A 15,263-nucleotide genomic window follows, 5' to 3' on the forward strand; every position below is an offset into this window, starting at 1 on the left:
AGGTTCTGCATAGCTGCTCAATGTCCTTCAAAACATTACTTCCTAACAAGTGGTAACGAATCAAAGTTAGAGTGGTGCTGAAAAATCACAGCAGATCAGGCAGCATCTGAGGAGCAGGAAAATCGACATTTCGGGCAAAAACCTTTCCTGATGAAAAACCAATCTTCTTTCGGAGTTTCACAAACTCCAAGATCATGCTCCACTCTGCGGGTAAGAGCCCTGGGGTAGTTGGGGAGGCCGACGCTGCGGCCACAGGTGTGTCCGTTGTTGCAGGGGGTGTCCCAACCTGATGCGATCCTCGTGCTCTTTTCCCTTTGGTCATTTTCTTAACAATTTCAAACTAATACTAGATAGTTCTCGGGGTCAAGAAATGGTTATTCCCAGCACATTACGTAGTAAAGGGAGGGTGACTGCCCTACTTTGTCTGGATTCCAGTGCAGAGCACAGCAAAGCAGACCTAATGGTCGCTGCCATCTCCAATCCCCTTTCTGTTCTTCGTAAAAGTTCTGTACCCCTCAAAACCTAGCTCCCAATCTGACATCCTGCCACCATGTCTATGTAACGGCTATAAGATCATGTTTATTTATTTCTCTTTTGTGTCATCAGTTCATCTGTTTTGTTCCAAGTTAGATACAGACCTTTAGTTTTGTCCTTCTATTATTTTTGTAACCTTAACTTTATCTGTTGATTTATTCTGAGATTTATACTCTTCATTCCTACCTGTCGCAGTCTATCTTCTTCCATATTAATGCATTTCTATCTTACCTCTTTGACTTACAATATCTTCCCAAATTTGATCCGTATCTCCCAATATTTAACTTAAACTCTTTACTTCCCTAGTTATGTAGCTCAATAGGACACTAGTTCCTGAGTAGTTCAGCTGTAAATAGCCCCAATTCGACAACTCCCATTTTCCCCAACATTGGTCTTAATCCAGAAGTTACTTCTCTTGCACCAGCCTTCGAGTCAGAAATTATTTTTTTTTTAATTTTACTTGCACTTATCTCAGGGATTTTGGCATTTAGAGATTATTACCTTTGAGGTTCTACTTCTTAATTTGATGCCTAGCTCCTCATACTGCCTCTGCAGAAACTCTTCTGTGTTCTGCCTGTGTTGTTGGTGCCTACATAGATCGCAATGAATGCATCTTACCTCTCCCATAAGATTCTCTCGGGCCCTGAGTAAACCCTGAACGCTGACATTGGGTAGGAAACAGAGATATTTAGGCTTCCACTTTTGGCTGTGGAGAACAATTCCAATTCCCTTTAATACACCATCCCCTATTCCACCACATTTCTTTTTCCACGTGCCTCCCCAGTTGAATGTCTTCCTGTGCCATTGTGCTATAATCAGTTAACTCATCCACTCCTCAGGGTTCACTCTCATCGAAACAAACTGAAAGAACCTCAATGCTGCTGTAAAGGCTGAGGATAACTGTGCCTCGCTTGTAATCTCTCTCACTTGTCCCTGACCAATGACCAAATCGGAAGAAATTTTCTCAAGTTGCATCGCAGATCAGCTTGGCCTCCAGCTCATAAGCTCTGGACTAAAGCTCCTCTAGTCACAAATGCCTACTGCAGATATGTTTAACTTGGATTATATTGACAACCAGGAGTTCCCACATGCTGCTGCCATGACATATTATTTGTCCTGCTATCCTTAATCTGTTTTAATTAGCTATTTAATTATTTTATCAGATTCTTTTTATAATGTTATTAACTGGTGCCTGTTCTATTTTAAACCAAGGATTAAGGATCTTTGACATTTACCTGAGAGGGTAAACAAATGACAGCATCTCTGACAGTGCAACACTGTACAACCAATGTCAGGAAGCTTTGTATTCATTGAATGATTCACTTTTAAGCAAAGCAAACCATTTTGTGCTTGTACAAGATCTTTGTTAGAATGTTATTTTCAGTTTGGCTTTCTCATATCGTGAATGATGTTGAGGCTTTGGTTAATGATGTGATTCTGTGTTTTGAGTTTTTTCATCCAGTGAGGTATTTGAACTTTATGAAGTACAACATAAGTAGCTCCAACAACATAAAAATTAAATATGTGTAACATGGTACTGATAGATTCAATAGATGGTTATTACAGATCCTGGTTTAATCATGCATTACAGTTGCAGGCATTTTCCCACATGTCTGGAAAAGTACTAAGCCAATCGATTATGACCAGCAGAATGCTTCCATTAGTGTTTTATGCTTCAAGAGCCCCAATTAAGTTGGAAACTGAGACCCTTATACCATCAGGGGTCACGTGCTTTGATATAATGATGACATCATGAGCATGTCTCTTAAAGGTAGATATATACTACCTGTTAGACATAACAAAATAAACGAGGAGAAAGTGAGGACTGCAGATGCTGGAGATCAGAGCTGAAAATGTGTTGCTGGAAAAGCGCAGCAGGTCAGGCAGCATCCAAGGAACAGGAGAATCGACGTTTCGGGCATAAGCCCTTCTTCAGCATAACAAATTAAACATCAAGCAGAGCGTTAACGGAAAGTAACAATGTTATTACTTAGAACATAGAACAATAGAACATAGAAGAATACAGCGCAGTACAGGCCCTTCGGCCCTCGATGTTGCGCCGATCCAAGCCCACCTAACCTACACTAGCCCACTATCCTCCATATGCTTATCCAATGCCCGCTTAAATGCCCATAATGAGGGAGAGTCCACCACTGCTTCTGGCAGGGCATTCCACATGTTCAAAAGCAGTTTAATTATTCAAAATGACCCAATGAATTGCTTCTATTACTTTAGAGAAGTATAGACCTGAAGTGATTTCTTTGAGATTCATAAAATAATGAAGGACCTGGATGTGTTTATGTTGGTCAGTTACATTAAGGGGATATATTAGGAAGGACCTGGTTACAGCTTGCAAGTAGCAAAGGCAGAAGTAGATTTGATATTGCAAGGTTCTAATAGCAAATTTTTGTAATAAAGTCTGATTCATTGAATTCTTTAAGAAAGAGATGGATCTGTTTCAGACTGGGATAGAGATCTCCTTCTGTAAGGTATCGGTGCTGTCTTATGCAACTCAGAGCAATGTGATCATCTGGACTAGTTTTGATCTTCTTATGGAGTCAGAGAGGATTTTCTTGACTTCCTTTTTCTCGAATTATTTTTTGGCTTTTAAAATCTATTTTATGTTGTTGTTTGGTCCTAAGAGATTTTATGGATTTAGCTGAGTGAGGAGTTTATTTATTATGATGCTTATTGCATCACAACTGTTTAAGATGGCTGGATTAACTAGCAGGTCTTTTCCTGCACATTATTTCAGTGTGTAAAGTAGAAGTCAACATATATTTTCTTTAAGAGAATTAGATTCAGTGAGATCCTGAGTTGAACCTCACCAGATCAAATGCAGGATTCAGCTTTGAACTCATTTAGCTTTCAGCCTTGAGATGGCTGAATGACTGAATGAGGTAATTTTTAAGCAGTGCTCCAAATAAATTTGTTAGAATGATTGCTGTGCCTGTTTGATAAAGCTCAGGAGGACCAAGCCACACACGAAAATGCCACCAGTGAGAGCTGGTGCCTCATCATATCTCACAAAGTGAGAGGGCAAGATAGTAGCTTGCTTCCACACAGAGCCAGCAGCAGATAAATCTGAGCGGTGATCTCAGGGGTATCAACAGCAACCCAGAGATTATGTGGAGCCTCAGGAGAAATAATTCCAGTTTATATGAACATAAAATTATTGGTTTAGGTGCTCAATGCAATAACATTAAAAGTTAATTCATTAAATTACAATAGTATTCTAATGAATTCATTTTTCATGCTTATGATTTCTCATGCCTGTATCATTTATACCATTTTTCTATCTCCTGTTTTCTACTTAACCATTTATTTCTTCTTCTGTATGTATATTCCATTCCCCTTGCTTGGTTTCTTTTTAAGTATGAAAAACAGTAGAACACAGAAACAGACTTCTGCCTCACTGAGCCTATTTCCTCCTACCTTGACTCCATCCTTACTCCTTTGGTTCATTCCCTCCCCACTTATATCCGGGATTCCTCTGTTGCCCTGCGACACATTGACAGCTTTCAATTCGCAGGCCCTAACCACCTTCTATTCACCATGGATGTGCAATCTCTTCACATCTCCATCCCACACCAAGACGACTTGAAAGCTCTTCGCTTCTTTCTCGAAAAGAGGCCCGAACAATCTCCATCCACTACCATTCTCCTCCGCTTGGCTGAACTTGTTCTCTCTCTCAACAACTTCTCCTCCAACTCATCCTATTTTCTCCAAATCAAAGGTGTAGCAATGGGTACCCGCATGGGTCCTAGCAATGCCTGTCTTTTCATGGGGTATGTGGAACATTTCTTGTTCCAGGCCTACCTGGGTCCCCTCCTCCTACAACTGCTTTATCGGTACATCGATGACTATTTCGGTGCGGCTTCATGCTCTCGTCCTGACCTAGAAAAATTCATAAACTTCGCTTCCAGTTTCCATACCTCCATCACCTTTACCTGGTCCATCTCCGACACTTGCCTTCCTTTCCTTGACCTTTCTGTCTCCATTTCTGGCAATAGTCGATCCACTAATATCCATTACAAGCCCACTGACTCCCACAGCTATCTGGACTACAGCTGTTCTCACCCTACGTCCTGTAAGGACTCTATCCCTTTCTCTCAACTCCTTCGTCTCCGCCGCATTTGTTCCAATGAGGCTACTTTCCAAAGTGGTGCTCTTAATATGTACTCCTTCTTCTCCAACCATGGCTTCCCACCTACAGTTGACAGGGCTCTCGACAGCATGCGGTCCATCTCCCGGGCCACGACCCTCACCCCCTCCCTCCCTGCCCAGAACAAGGATAGGGTCCCTCTTGTTCTCACTTTCACCCCACCAGCCTTCACATGCAAAGAATAATCCTCCGCCATTTTCGCCAACTCCAACACGATGCCACCACTAAACACATCTTCCCTTCCCTCCCCCTGTCTGCACTCGTTCCCTCTGGGACAATCTAGTCCACTCCTCTATCACACCTAACACCTCTCCCATCACACACGGCACCTTCCCATCAAACCTAACACCTCTCCCATCACACATGACACCTTCCCATCACCCCTAACACCTCTCCCATCACACACGGCACCTTCCCATGCAATCGCAGAAGGTGCAACACATGCCCCTTTACCTCTTCCATGCTCACCATCCAAGGCCCCAAATACTCATTTCAGATTAAGCAGCATTTCACTTGTACCTCTTTCAATTTGGTCTATTGCATTCGTTGCTCCCAATGTGGTCTCCTCTATATCGGAGAGACAAAACGCCGACTGGGTGATCGCTTTGCTGAGCACCTTCGGTCTGTACGCAATCAGGTCCTGGACCTTCCTGTGGCTTGCCACTTCAACACACAATCCTGCTCCCATGCCCACATGTCTGTCCTTGGCCTGCTGCAATGTTCCAGTGAAGCTCAACGCAAACTGGAGGAACAGCATCTCATCTTCCAACGAGACACGTTACAACCTGCCTGTCTCAACATTGAATTCAACAACTTCAGATGATTATCCTATCTCTACCCCTCTGTTTTCATTCTGCTCCATAATTTTATTTCATTTATTTTATTTATCTTTTTTTATTTTTTTTTCGCTGTTCTGTATCTCTTATTTCTTGATTGTCTCTCTTTCTCTTACTAGGTAAAAACAATGACTGCAGATGCTGGAAACCAGATTCTGGCTTAGTGGTGCTGGAAGAGCACAGCAGTTCAGGCAGCACCCAAGGAGCTTCGAAATCGACGTTTCGGGCAAAAGGGCTTTCGATTTCGAAGCTCCTTGGATGCTGCCTGAACTGTTGTGCTCTTCCAGCACCACTAATCTCTTTCTCTTGCTCCCTACTCTCTCATCACCTTTTTCCTCTCCTCTTCCCCCTTTGCTACCCTTCTCACCTGTTTTCCATTTTGCCTCTGCTTCACCCATCCCCCCCATCCCCCACATATTTTGTCACACAGCACTGGCTTCAGCCTTGGTCATTCACAGCTCCTAATCTCCCTATAATCTCTATGCACTGTCATTATCATCTCTTTATTGCTACCTTTGCTTCTGGAACCATGACTCACCTTCTCTCAGCCTAATATAAATACCTCCCTATTTCTCCCTTTTTTCAGCTTTGACAAAGGGCTAGTTAGACTTGAAATGTCAGCTCTTTTCTCTCCTTACAAATGCTGCCAGACCTGCTGAGATTTTCCTGCATTTTTTCTTTTGGTTACAGAAACAGGGTCTATGGCTCACCTAGACTGCACTGGCACATGATACCTTTCTAAATTAAAAACCTTTTGCCTCTATGTGGTCTGAATCTCTCTATGCCCTAAATATTCACATATATGTTAAGGTGCCTCTTAAATGTTGCTATTGTGTCTGCCTCCACCACCTCCTCTGGCAGTGCATTCCAAGCACTTGCCACCCTCTGTATAAAAGACTTGCCTCTTCGATCTTCTTTTAAACTTACCCCCTTTTACCTTATGTCCCCTGAATTGACATTTCTAAACTGGGAAAAGGCTCCAACTATCCATCCTATCCAGCCTGACATAATTTTATAAACTTTTGTCAGGTCAACCCTCAGTCTTCAACGTTCAAATGAAAATAAGCCAAATTCGTCCAATCTCTCCTTGTATCTAATATCCTCCAAACAAGGCAACATCCTAGTAAATCATTTCAGTACCTGCTCCAAAGCACTCCATCCTTCTTGTAGTGTGATGATAAGAACTGTAACAATATTCAAAATGTGACCTAACTAAAGCTCTATTCAGTTCAACATGACTTGCCAACGTTTATACTCTAAGCTCTGACTGATGAAGGCAAGTCTTCTTGACTACCCAGTTCACTTGCATTGCCACTTTCAGGAAGCTCTGGATGTGTATGCCCAGCTCCCTTCTATGCTGATACCATTAAGGCATCTGCCATTTATTGTACATTTCCTTTCTGCATTAGATTGTCTAAAATCCATCATTAAGTATGGTTTATATATTATGCCTTGCAGTTTGGGTAAAATGTACATTTTTTTTAGTTTTCTCCACCAATAATACCTGGCTTGCAGAGTATGTTCAGTATTGTCTGACTATGTTTCTATGATCGCAGTCTACATTTAGTCTGTTGCATAGATGCTTTGGGGGATTTTTCCACTGTGGTATTCACAGCTAAGTTATGTCTCATTAGAAGAATCTTTTAAAATATTTGGTTGCTAAGCAATAAAAAATTCTCATCTTGGAAAGTGGTTATTGGATAGAGAGTTGGAGACATGATGTAACCAAGTCTTTGGAAGACTGACTGATTTATGAACACTGAGCCATGCAGAGCTCCTGAAAATACATAAAATCTCTTGAGAATTAGGCATGGCTGCTCTCCAACACTGCAATAATGTGCAAATGTTTAATTTTCTACAGATTTATACAGCCATTGAGAGCATGGGCATATGAAGCTGGCTATCATTGTGATATGTCATGCCATTTTGGCTTTGGCAGAAAATACAAAGTAGATTATACAATATCAGAAGCTTCAGTAGGTGTGAAAATCAGATTGGGGACATATAATGGCCAACTATCCAAAATTGTCCCAATGCACTGACAACCAAAATCAAATATATTGTGAATTCATTGCTCTATTTCAGAATTGATATAATTTGGTGAGTGCATAAATAAATTAATTCGCCATACATTTTGCCACTAGAGGTTTCAAAAATGCAGCTTTTCTGTACCTGACTTGTATGATCTGCTAATTTACATTTGAATTTATATGGGAAGTTAGCAAAAGGTAATGAGGATATTTGGAGGGACAGTAGTCGCAGCTGGTAGTAAAATGAGAACAGTTTGAATCAAAGAATGATGTAGGAAGACAATCTGGTCTGGATATCTCTACATTTTGTTTACATAGTGGATCTTTTATGAGATGTTACTCAGAGAATGGGATCTTCCAGTTCCAGACATGAGTGGGAAGGTAACTTAATGAGAACAGGTTGGTGGTGTATCAGAACCCTGCTGCTTTCCCTCCTCTACTGGAATTATACTGTGGGTACGTTATGATCTCTGCTAATAATATTCATGAACAAGTCAGATCCCAAAGCCAGACTTGTCTTGTAGACCATAGATTTTATTTTGTTTTTGTTCACCATGGTGTTCAATCACTGAACATATTCACAGGAGGCCACCAATGTAGATTAGATTTCCTACAGTATAGAAACAGATAATTTGGCCCAACAAATCCACACCGACCCTCGAAAGAGTAACCTATCCAGACCCATTTCTCTCTGACTAATGCATCTAACACTATGGGTAATTTAGCATGGCCACTTCACCTGATCTGCACATCTTTGGATTGTGGGAGGAAATTGGAGCGTCTGGAGGAAATCCATGCAGACACGGGGAGAGTGTGCAAACTCCGCACAGACAGTCACCCAATGTGGGAATTGAACCCAGGTCCCTGGCACTATGAGGCAGCAATGCTAACCACTGAGCCACCGTGCCACCCCCAAGAACAAAAAATATTGTTCCACGAAAGAAAAAACATGAACTATGTTACATCATGCAATAGTTATTTTAATCAGTTTTAGTACAAATAACAGAAAGAAACATGCACTGCTTTTATGCTAGCAACAACCTTACAGACACTGAGACCTGAGTGGATGTGGAGTCCTGTCTCCATGTTAATCTCTTTCTTCAGCTGGTGCCACTTTAATTGGTTTGTTTTTGACAAAATTCTGCTTTCACTCGATGATTTGCTTTTCAGAAATGTCTCTTCCTGAGACTCTTGATCAAGTAAATAACTTAGCTCACTTGCTATTTAATATCATTCTCTAAACACATGACTTAAACAGCCTTACATGATGACACCTCAACAGCCATTTACTTCTATAGCTTTTGTCTTACTGACTCCTGAATGGACTTTATTCAGCTCAGACTGCTCAGATACTGTTAATGACAGCACTTCTACTAGTAGGTACCTTTTCTCTCTGAATTAACCTGCTCAGTGTCTGATTTCTTCTGTAATGTTTTGACTATCTATATTATTGAACTCCTGTCTCTAGGAAACAGCAGTTTATGTTCTCTCCTCTCCTCTTTCTATCCGTCATGCACTGAACTGTGTATCTCAAGGATTTAAAGTTTTATTTGAAAGGCATTTAACAAAACAAATTTCCAAACACCCTCAACAACATTCACCGAAGAAATTTAAAATCTGAAACTAAAAATCACGTCTTTATTTTCTTAACACACAATATATAAATGTAATTTAACCTTAGAGCTTACATTGTTCTCTCACGTTAAAACCTAAACTCTGAAACAATAATAAAATGTACACTTCATCACAGATAGCGATACCATGCATGACCTTAAATACCTCCACCAAATTGGGTCCTTAAGGAGTCATTATTAACCATATAAAGTTTCCTCCATGATATCCTGGTCCACTCCCCCATCACTTCTAACGCTTCCTCACGCCCAAATGGCACCTTCCCAGACAATAACTTACCCATTCACCTCCTCCCTTCTCACTCTCCAAGGCCTCAAACACATTTTCCAGGTGAAGCAACGTTTCATTTGTCCTTCTTTCAATCTAGTTTACTGCACCCATTGCTCACAATTCAGTCTCCTTTATATTGATGAGACCATACATAGACTGGGAGACTGATTTGCACAACATCTCCACTCCATCCATAGCAATGGCTCTGATCTCCCAGTTGCTGGCCATTTCAATTAACTGCCTTGCTTTTATGCAACTATTTCTGTCCTGGTCTTGCTGAGATTTCCAATGAAACACAAACCAAATTCTATACAAGCTTGAAAGAGTGTGTTACTGAGGATGTTCCTTGGTATGGAATATTACTGTGACATTGTCAGTGTAGAGATACTCTTTGATGAGGACCTGTTGCACTTTTGTTTTGGATTTCAGGCAATCAAGGTTGAATAGCTTTCCATCAATTCTGATATATGAGAAGACAATTTCAGGAGGTGAACTGAAGGAATATAACAAAAGCAAAGTCAAGAAGATGCCAAAAAGTGTGAATGCCTGAACACAAACCATTTGACCTCATTGCAGATCTGATCAAATTCATTAGGTCATCCTAGAAAAAGAAAATCATATTGAGCAGCTTTGGAAGGTAGCCAGTTTTCTCCACTACTTTAAATAAACTACATCTGTTCACATGATCAAGTACCTTTTGTGAGATCATTGAAAGCAACATATATGGGGTGTGTGTGTGGGGGCGTGGTGGGTCTCCTTCATTCATGTCGTTTCTCTTGCAGCTGCCAGACTGAGAAAATCATGTCAATTGTGGATCTTCTTGTTCTGAAATCTCACTGAGGTACTGGACAGATATATTCAGCCAAGAACTGCAGTTTGACAAGTGCAACACAGGCACATATTTTTCCCCTGATTCTCAGCAGGGCAATGTCTTGAAAGTTGTTGTAGTCATTGCAATGGCCCCAGTTCTTGTACAGGGTCCCAATTTTTGCATCACACCTATTCTGGGGCACTGACCCTCCCTCCACTATTACAGAGATGCTCACACAGTTAGTGCAAAATTGTTGGTTTATTGACTTCAGGCAGTTTGGAATTAATACTTAGAGCTTTGCAAGAGAGTCACTAACTTTGCTAACTGCTTTCAGTGTGGCTTTGATTTGTAAAAATCACACGATACCAGGCTATAGTCTTACAGGTTTATTTGGAAGCACTAGCTTTCGGACCGCTGCTCCTTCATCCACCTCATCCGCCCCAGTCCAACACTGGCGTCTCCAAATCATGGCTTTGATATTTAGCTCTTGTGTCAGTTTTGCTTTTCATAGTGTGTAAATTTTCTCAATGATCATATTCTTCATATAATTAAAAATGCTGTTCCATCCATCTTTCTAACTATTTATTGCAATTGGTAATGAACTCTTCTGCTCTTTTTCAATGGAGTTGTTTGCTAATAAAGCTGTTGCCTTTTTGATCCTTTCTTATATGTCCCTAATATACCTTGTGTCCAAGGGTATTCTGGAAATGTTATAACCAATATCCAGTGACTTGAAGGAGCAAATAGAAGGAAACCCTGCATGATCTGGTCAGATTGGACAACACCTCATGAATTAATTTGGTAGGAATCCTAACTAAGAAGAATGACTTCCCCCATTTTTAAACAAACCATCAGGTGAGTGTATTATCCTCAGTTGACTAATGAAAATGTAGCTACATGCCTACATGATGGTAACATCTTCAAATGCCTTACAGCTGCAATGGGATTTGAAACATGAGTCTCAATGAACAATCATCACATTCAACCATATTCCACAGATCTTTGTAATGGTTCCACCAGAAAAAGAATTCCATCAAAGGACATTGAAAAGAAAAGATTGAGGGTATAAGAATCACACTAAAAAAATGCTAAATAAGTTTTTATAACCATTAATGCAACCAGCCTCAACACTAACATATATTTTGTACAGTATACAGCAAATCTGTTCTCAAATGTGATGGTGTCTGTAATTCAGATGATCATATTTAATAATTTTGCTCTCATTCATACCTAACTAATTTATTAGTACTATAATGCTCATAGGCATTTCATTTACAAATATTGGACATGGGATTCAAAGTAGCATCATACATTTCTCATCTCAGCCATCAAGCCAGAAGACTAAAAGCCCGAGGATACATTTGTCAGCTGAGGCTGTAATTACAAGGTCAAAATGATTCTAGTAGAGAATTTAAACCTGAAAAGATGGGCGTAGTGTTTCAAACAGACATTTTCTCAGGATGGAAATATTTGGGTGTTGACATAAATGCACATTTTTCTCAGTATCCTAACAATGCTGTCTCTATGATGACCGATTAGAACCTTTTGGAAATCATATACTCAAATCTAATATGACTTCTTTATTCCTCATGGTTAAATGGTTAATATTAGCTTTTGAATTGCTGCTGAGGGTAGTGCTTTGTTTTTTGAATAGAGCAAGGTTATTGAATAATGCTACTTTGATCTCTTTAATTTGTGAATATTCAGACATATGTGAATGTTATGTTGCTTGGATTGAAGGAGATTAAAATGATTGCCAGTATCAAAACCCACATATTGAAATCATCCTGACACAAGATTGAAGTGGGCGCACCTCATAAAGTGTTGGTATTCATATTGAAAATCCAAAATTGTAACTTTAAAGGTTTATCATGATAACACATTGCACACACCATTTGCTGTTTGTAATCAAATGAAATCCTTGTTTTCTGGGCAGAGACGTAATCACTTAAGTGTGTGATTATGCTTTGCTTACTTTTTCAATGTTCAGTCATCAAAGCAGAACTGGTTGACCATTTTTGACATATTAAATGCTAATCTGTTTATCTGAATTTTGCTGTTAAATTAAGCATTGATTTCAGCACAACCAGAAGTAGTCAGTAGCACGGAATGGGTGGTGTCAATTTAAACTCATCCTACTTGCCCCATTGCTTGGAGTGCAGCACCATTTACTAATTATGCACCTTATTTCATATTCATGGGGCAATGCTGTTTGAAAATATTTGTTTCATTTACCTATGAAAGAATAATCATTGCATTTTATCTTCCAGGCTTAGTTGTCTGTGAAACTGTTTGGGACATTTCTGAGTGTTTTACAAGTGCAGTCCTATAAATTTTATACTTTTCCAGAAATTTTAAATAAAATGGCATTTGATTGTGGTAAATTCAATATGAAAAGCAATAAGTAGTTCAGCTTCTATAAGACTGTTCCTACACTTAGCATCCTTTCAATCTGAAGATACTGTACACACTTAGGGCTGGATTTTACACTGAGGGCTAGTTCCACACACCTGATTTATTCCTGATGAAGGGCTTTTGCCCGAAACGTCGATTTTGCCTGTCTTCGGATGCTGCCTGAATTGCTGTGCTCTTCCAGCACCACTGATCCAGAATCTGGTTTCCAGCATCTGCAGTCATTGTTTTTACCTAGTTCCACACACCGCAGAGTGATTTTTGGTGTGAACATTGGTTCACTTAGCCAACTCAGCATGTATTAAATCTTTTGGCAATAACCTTGAAATACCATGCAACATTTCCCTCCATGGAGTCATAGTGATGCACAGCACGGAAAAAGACTTGTCAGTCCAACTCGTCCATGCTGACCAGATATCCTAAATTAATCTAGTCCCATTTGCCAGCACTTGGTCCATTTCCCTCTGAATGCTTCTTATTCATATACCCATCCAGATGCCTTTTAAATGTTGTAATTGTACCAGCCTCCATCACTTCCCCTGGCAGCTCTTTCCATACATACATCACCCTAAAAGTCACCTCTTTGGTCCCTGTTAAATTTTTCCCCTCTCACTCTAAACCCTTTAGTTCTGGACTCATTCATTCATGTGGGCGGCATGGTGGCACAGTGGTTAGCACTGCTGCCTCACAGCGCCAGAGACCCGGGTTCAATTCCCGCCTCAAGCGACTGACTGTGTGGAGTTTGCACGTTCTCCCCGTGTCTGCGTGGGTTTCTTCCGGGTGCTCCGGTTTCCTCCCACAGTCCAAAGATGTGCAGGTCAGGTGAATTGGCCATGCTAAATTGCCCGTAGTGTTAGGTAAGGGGTAAATGTAGCGGTATCGGTGGGTTGCGCTTCGGCGGGTCGGTGTGGACTTGTTGGGCTGAAGGGCCTGTTTCCACACTGTAATCTAATCTAATCTAATCATTTTTCTCTCAGAGGGTTTGTGTGTTTGGAATTCTGATCCTGAAAAGGCAGTGGATGCAGAATGTTTAGATACTTTTAAGCCAGCGGTGGATAGATTCTTGATTACCAAGTAGATGAAAAGTTATCAGGGATATGCAGGCATGTAGAATCCAGGGTAAATCAGATCAACCATTATCTTATTGAATGGCAGAGTAGGCTCAAAGGGCCGAGTGGCCTACTCTTGTCCCTAGTTCATATGTTCATAGAACTGCTGGCCAATCAGAAGCAGGCAGGTCTGCACACTGGCAATGTCAAGAAGTATTGGTATCGCTGGTGCTACGAGTAGGTCGTGAGACAGCATTCAGTGATTAGGCTTGCACCTTGAAGTAAGTCTTTAATTGCAGCAAGGAAAAGCAGATTCTCTCCTTTCCCCCAACAATATGGGGTTTTGGGATGGGGCATGTGGACAGGACAGTGGGGGAAGAGGATGGATGTGGGAAGGAAAAGCTGTGGGGTTGGGATGTATATTTGTCATACGGGTCCTGGATAGAAAACACCCTCTTTCATTGACCAACAGATCATAGGGTTAGACAGCTGGCCTTTACATTGGGTGGTATATTGAAACTGTGGGACGATGAGACTCTTAATTGGGCATTCATTCCTAACCTGAAGGGCCTTATTGGGGCCATGGGCAGTTAATCTACCCAATGCCTGACTCACCAACTGAAAACCATGGCAGGGACAATGGGGAGTGAAACCATTGCTAATGGCTGTCCGTCCTAATTTACATGTCTGCATACCTTGTTTCCATACTCCAGGTAACTCAAAAAAAAGTTCTTAAACATAATTTTATTGGTGTCCATTCAAAACGTTTAAGATTATTTTGTCACTGTGAATTGACATTTTTGGTTGCATATATGCCAGATAATAGCAATTTAACACACTGCTGCTTTTGGGATGACGCGGTGGCTCAGTGGTTAGCACTGCTGACTGACAGAGCCAGGGAGCCAGGTTTGATTTAGTGGAGTCACAGCGAGACAGGATAGTGAAGATGCTGTTTGGTATGTTTGCCTTTATTGGTCAGTGCATTGAGTATAGGAGTTGGGAGGTCATTTCACAGCTGTATAGGACATTAGTTAAGCCACTTTTCGAACATTGCATACAGTTCTGGTCTCCCAGCTATAGGAAGAATGTTGTGAAACTTGAAAGGGCTCAGAAATGATTTATAAGGATGTTGCCAGGGTTGGAGGGTTTGAGCAATAGGGAGAGGCTGAATAGGCTGGGGCTGTTTTCCCTGGAGTATCGGAGGCTGAGGGGTGATAGAGGTTTAAAAAATCACGAGAGACATGGATAGGGAGAAGAAATAAGGTATTTTCCCTGGGTCGGGGAGTTCAACACTAGAGGATATAGGTTTAAGGTGAGAGGGGAAAGATTTAAAAGGAACCTAAGGGACAATGTTTTCACACAAAGGGTGGTGTGTGTATGGTATGAGCTGGCAGAGGACGTGATGGAGGCTGGTATAATTACAACATTTAAAAGGCATCTGAATGGGTATATGAATAGGAGGTGTTTAGAGGGATATGAGCCAAATGTTGGGCAAATGGGACTAGATTTATTTAGGATATTTGG

At 40.9% G+C, this 15,263-nt stretch overlaps 1 long non-coding RNA gene across 2 annotated transcripts in view; it reads left to right on the forward strand.

The window, feature by feature from the left end:
• The window catches only part of LOC122560078 (uncharacterized), a 37,149-nt gene that overhangs the window by 11,711 nt on the left and 10,175 nt on the right, over positions 1-15,263 (forward strand). The window contains exons 2-4 of one of the 2 annotated variants that reach the window (XR_015759480.1): positions 9,897-10,104; positions 10,974-11,133; positions 11,214-12,309. This is a non-coding gene — a long non-coding RNA (uncharacterized LOC122560078). Of the gene's footprint in view, positions 1-9,896; positions 10,105-10,973; positions 11,134-11,213; positions 12,310-15,263 lie in introns of those variants that run through there. The other variant, XR_015759479.1, reaches the window with a different exon arrangement.

Source organism: Chiloscyllium plagiosum, unplaced genomic scaffold (assembly GCF_037043375.1).
Source record: "Chiloscyllium plagiosum isolate Xiang-an unplaced genomic scaffold, Cpla_swu_hap1 HiC_scaffold_15, whole genome shotgun sequence".
NCBI classification, from domain to species: domain Eukaryota; kingdom Metazoa; phylum Chordata; class Chondrichthyes; order Orectolobiformes; family Hemiscylliidae; genus Chiloscyllium; species Chiloscyllium plagiosum.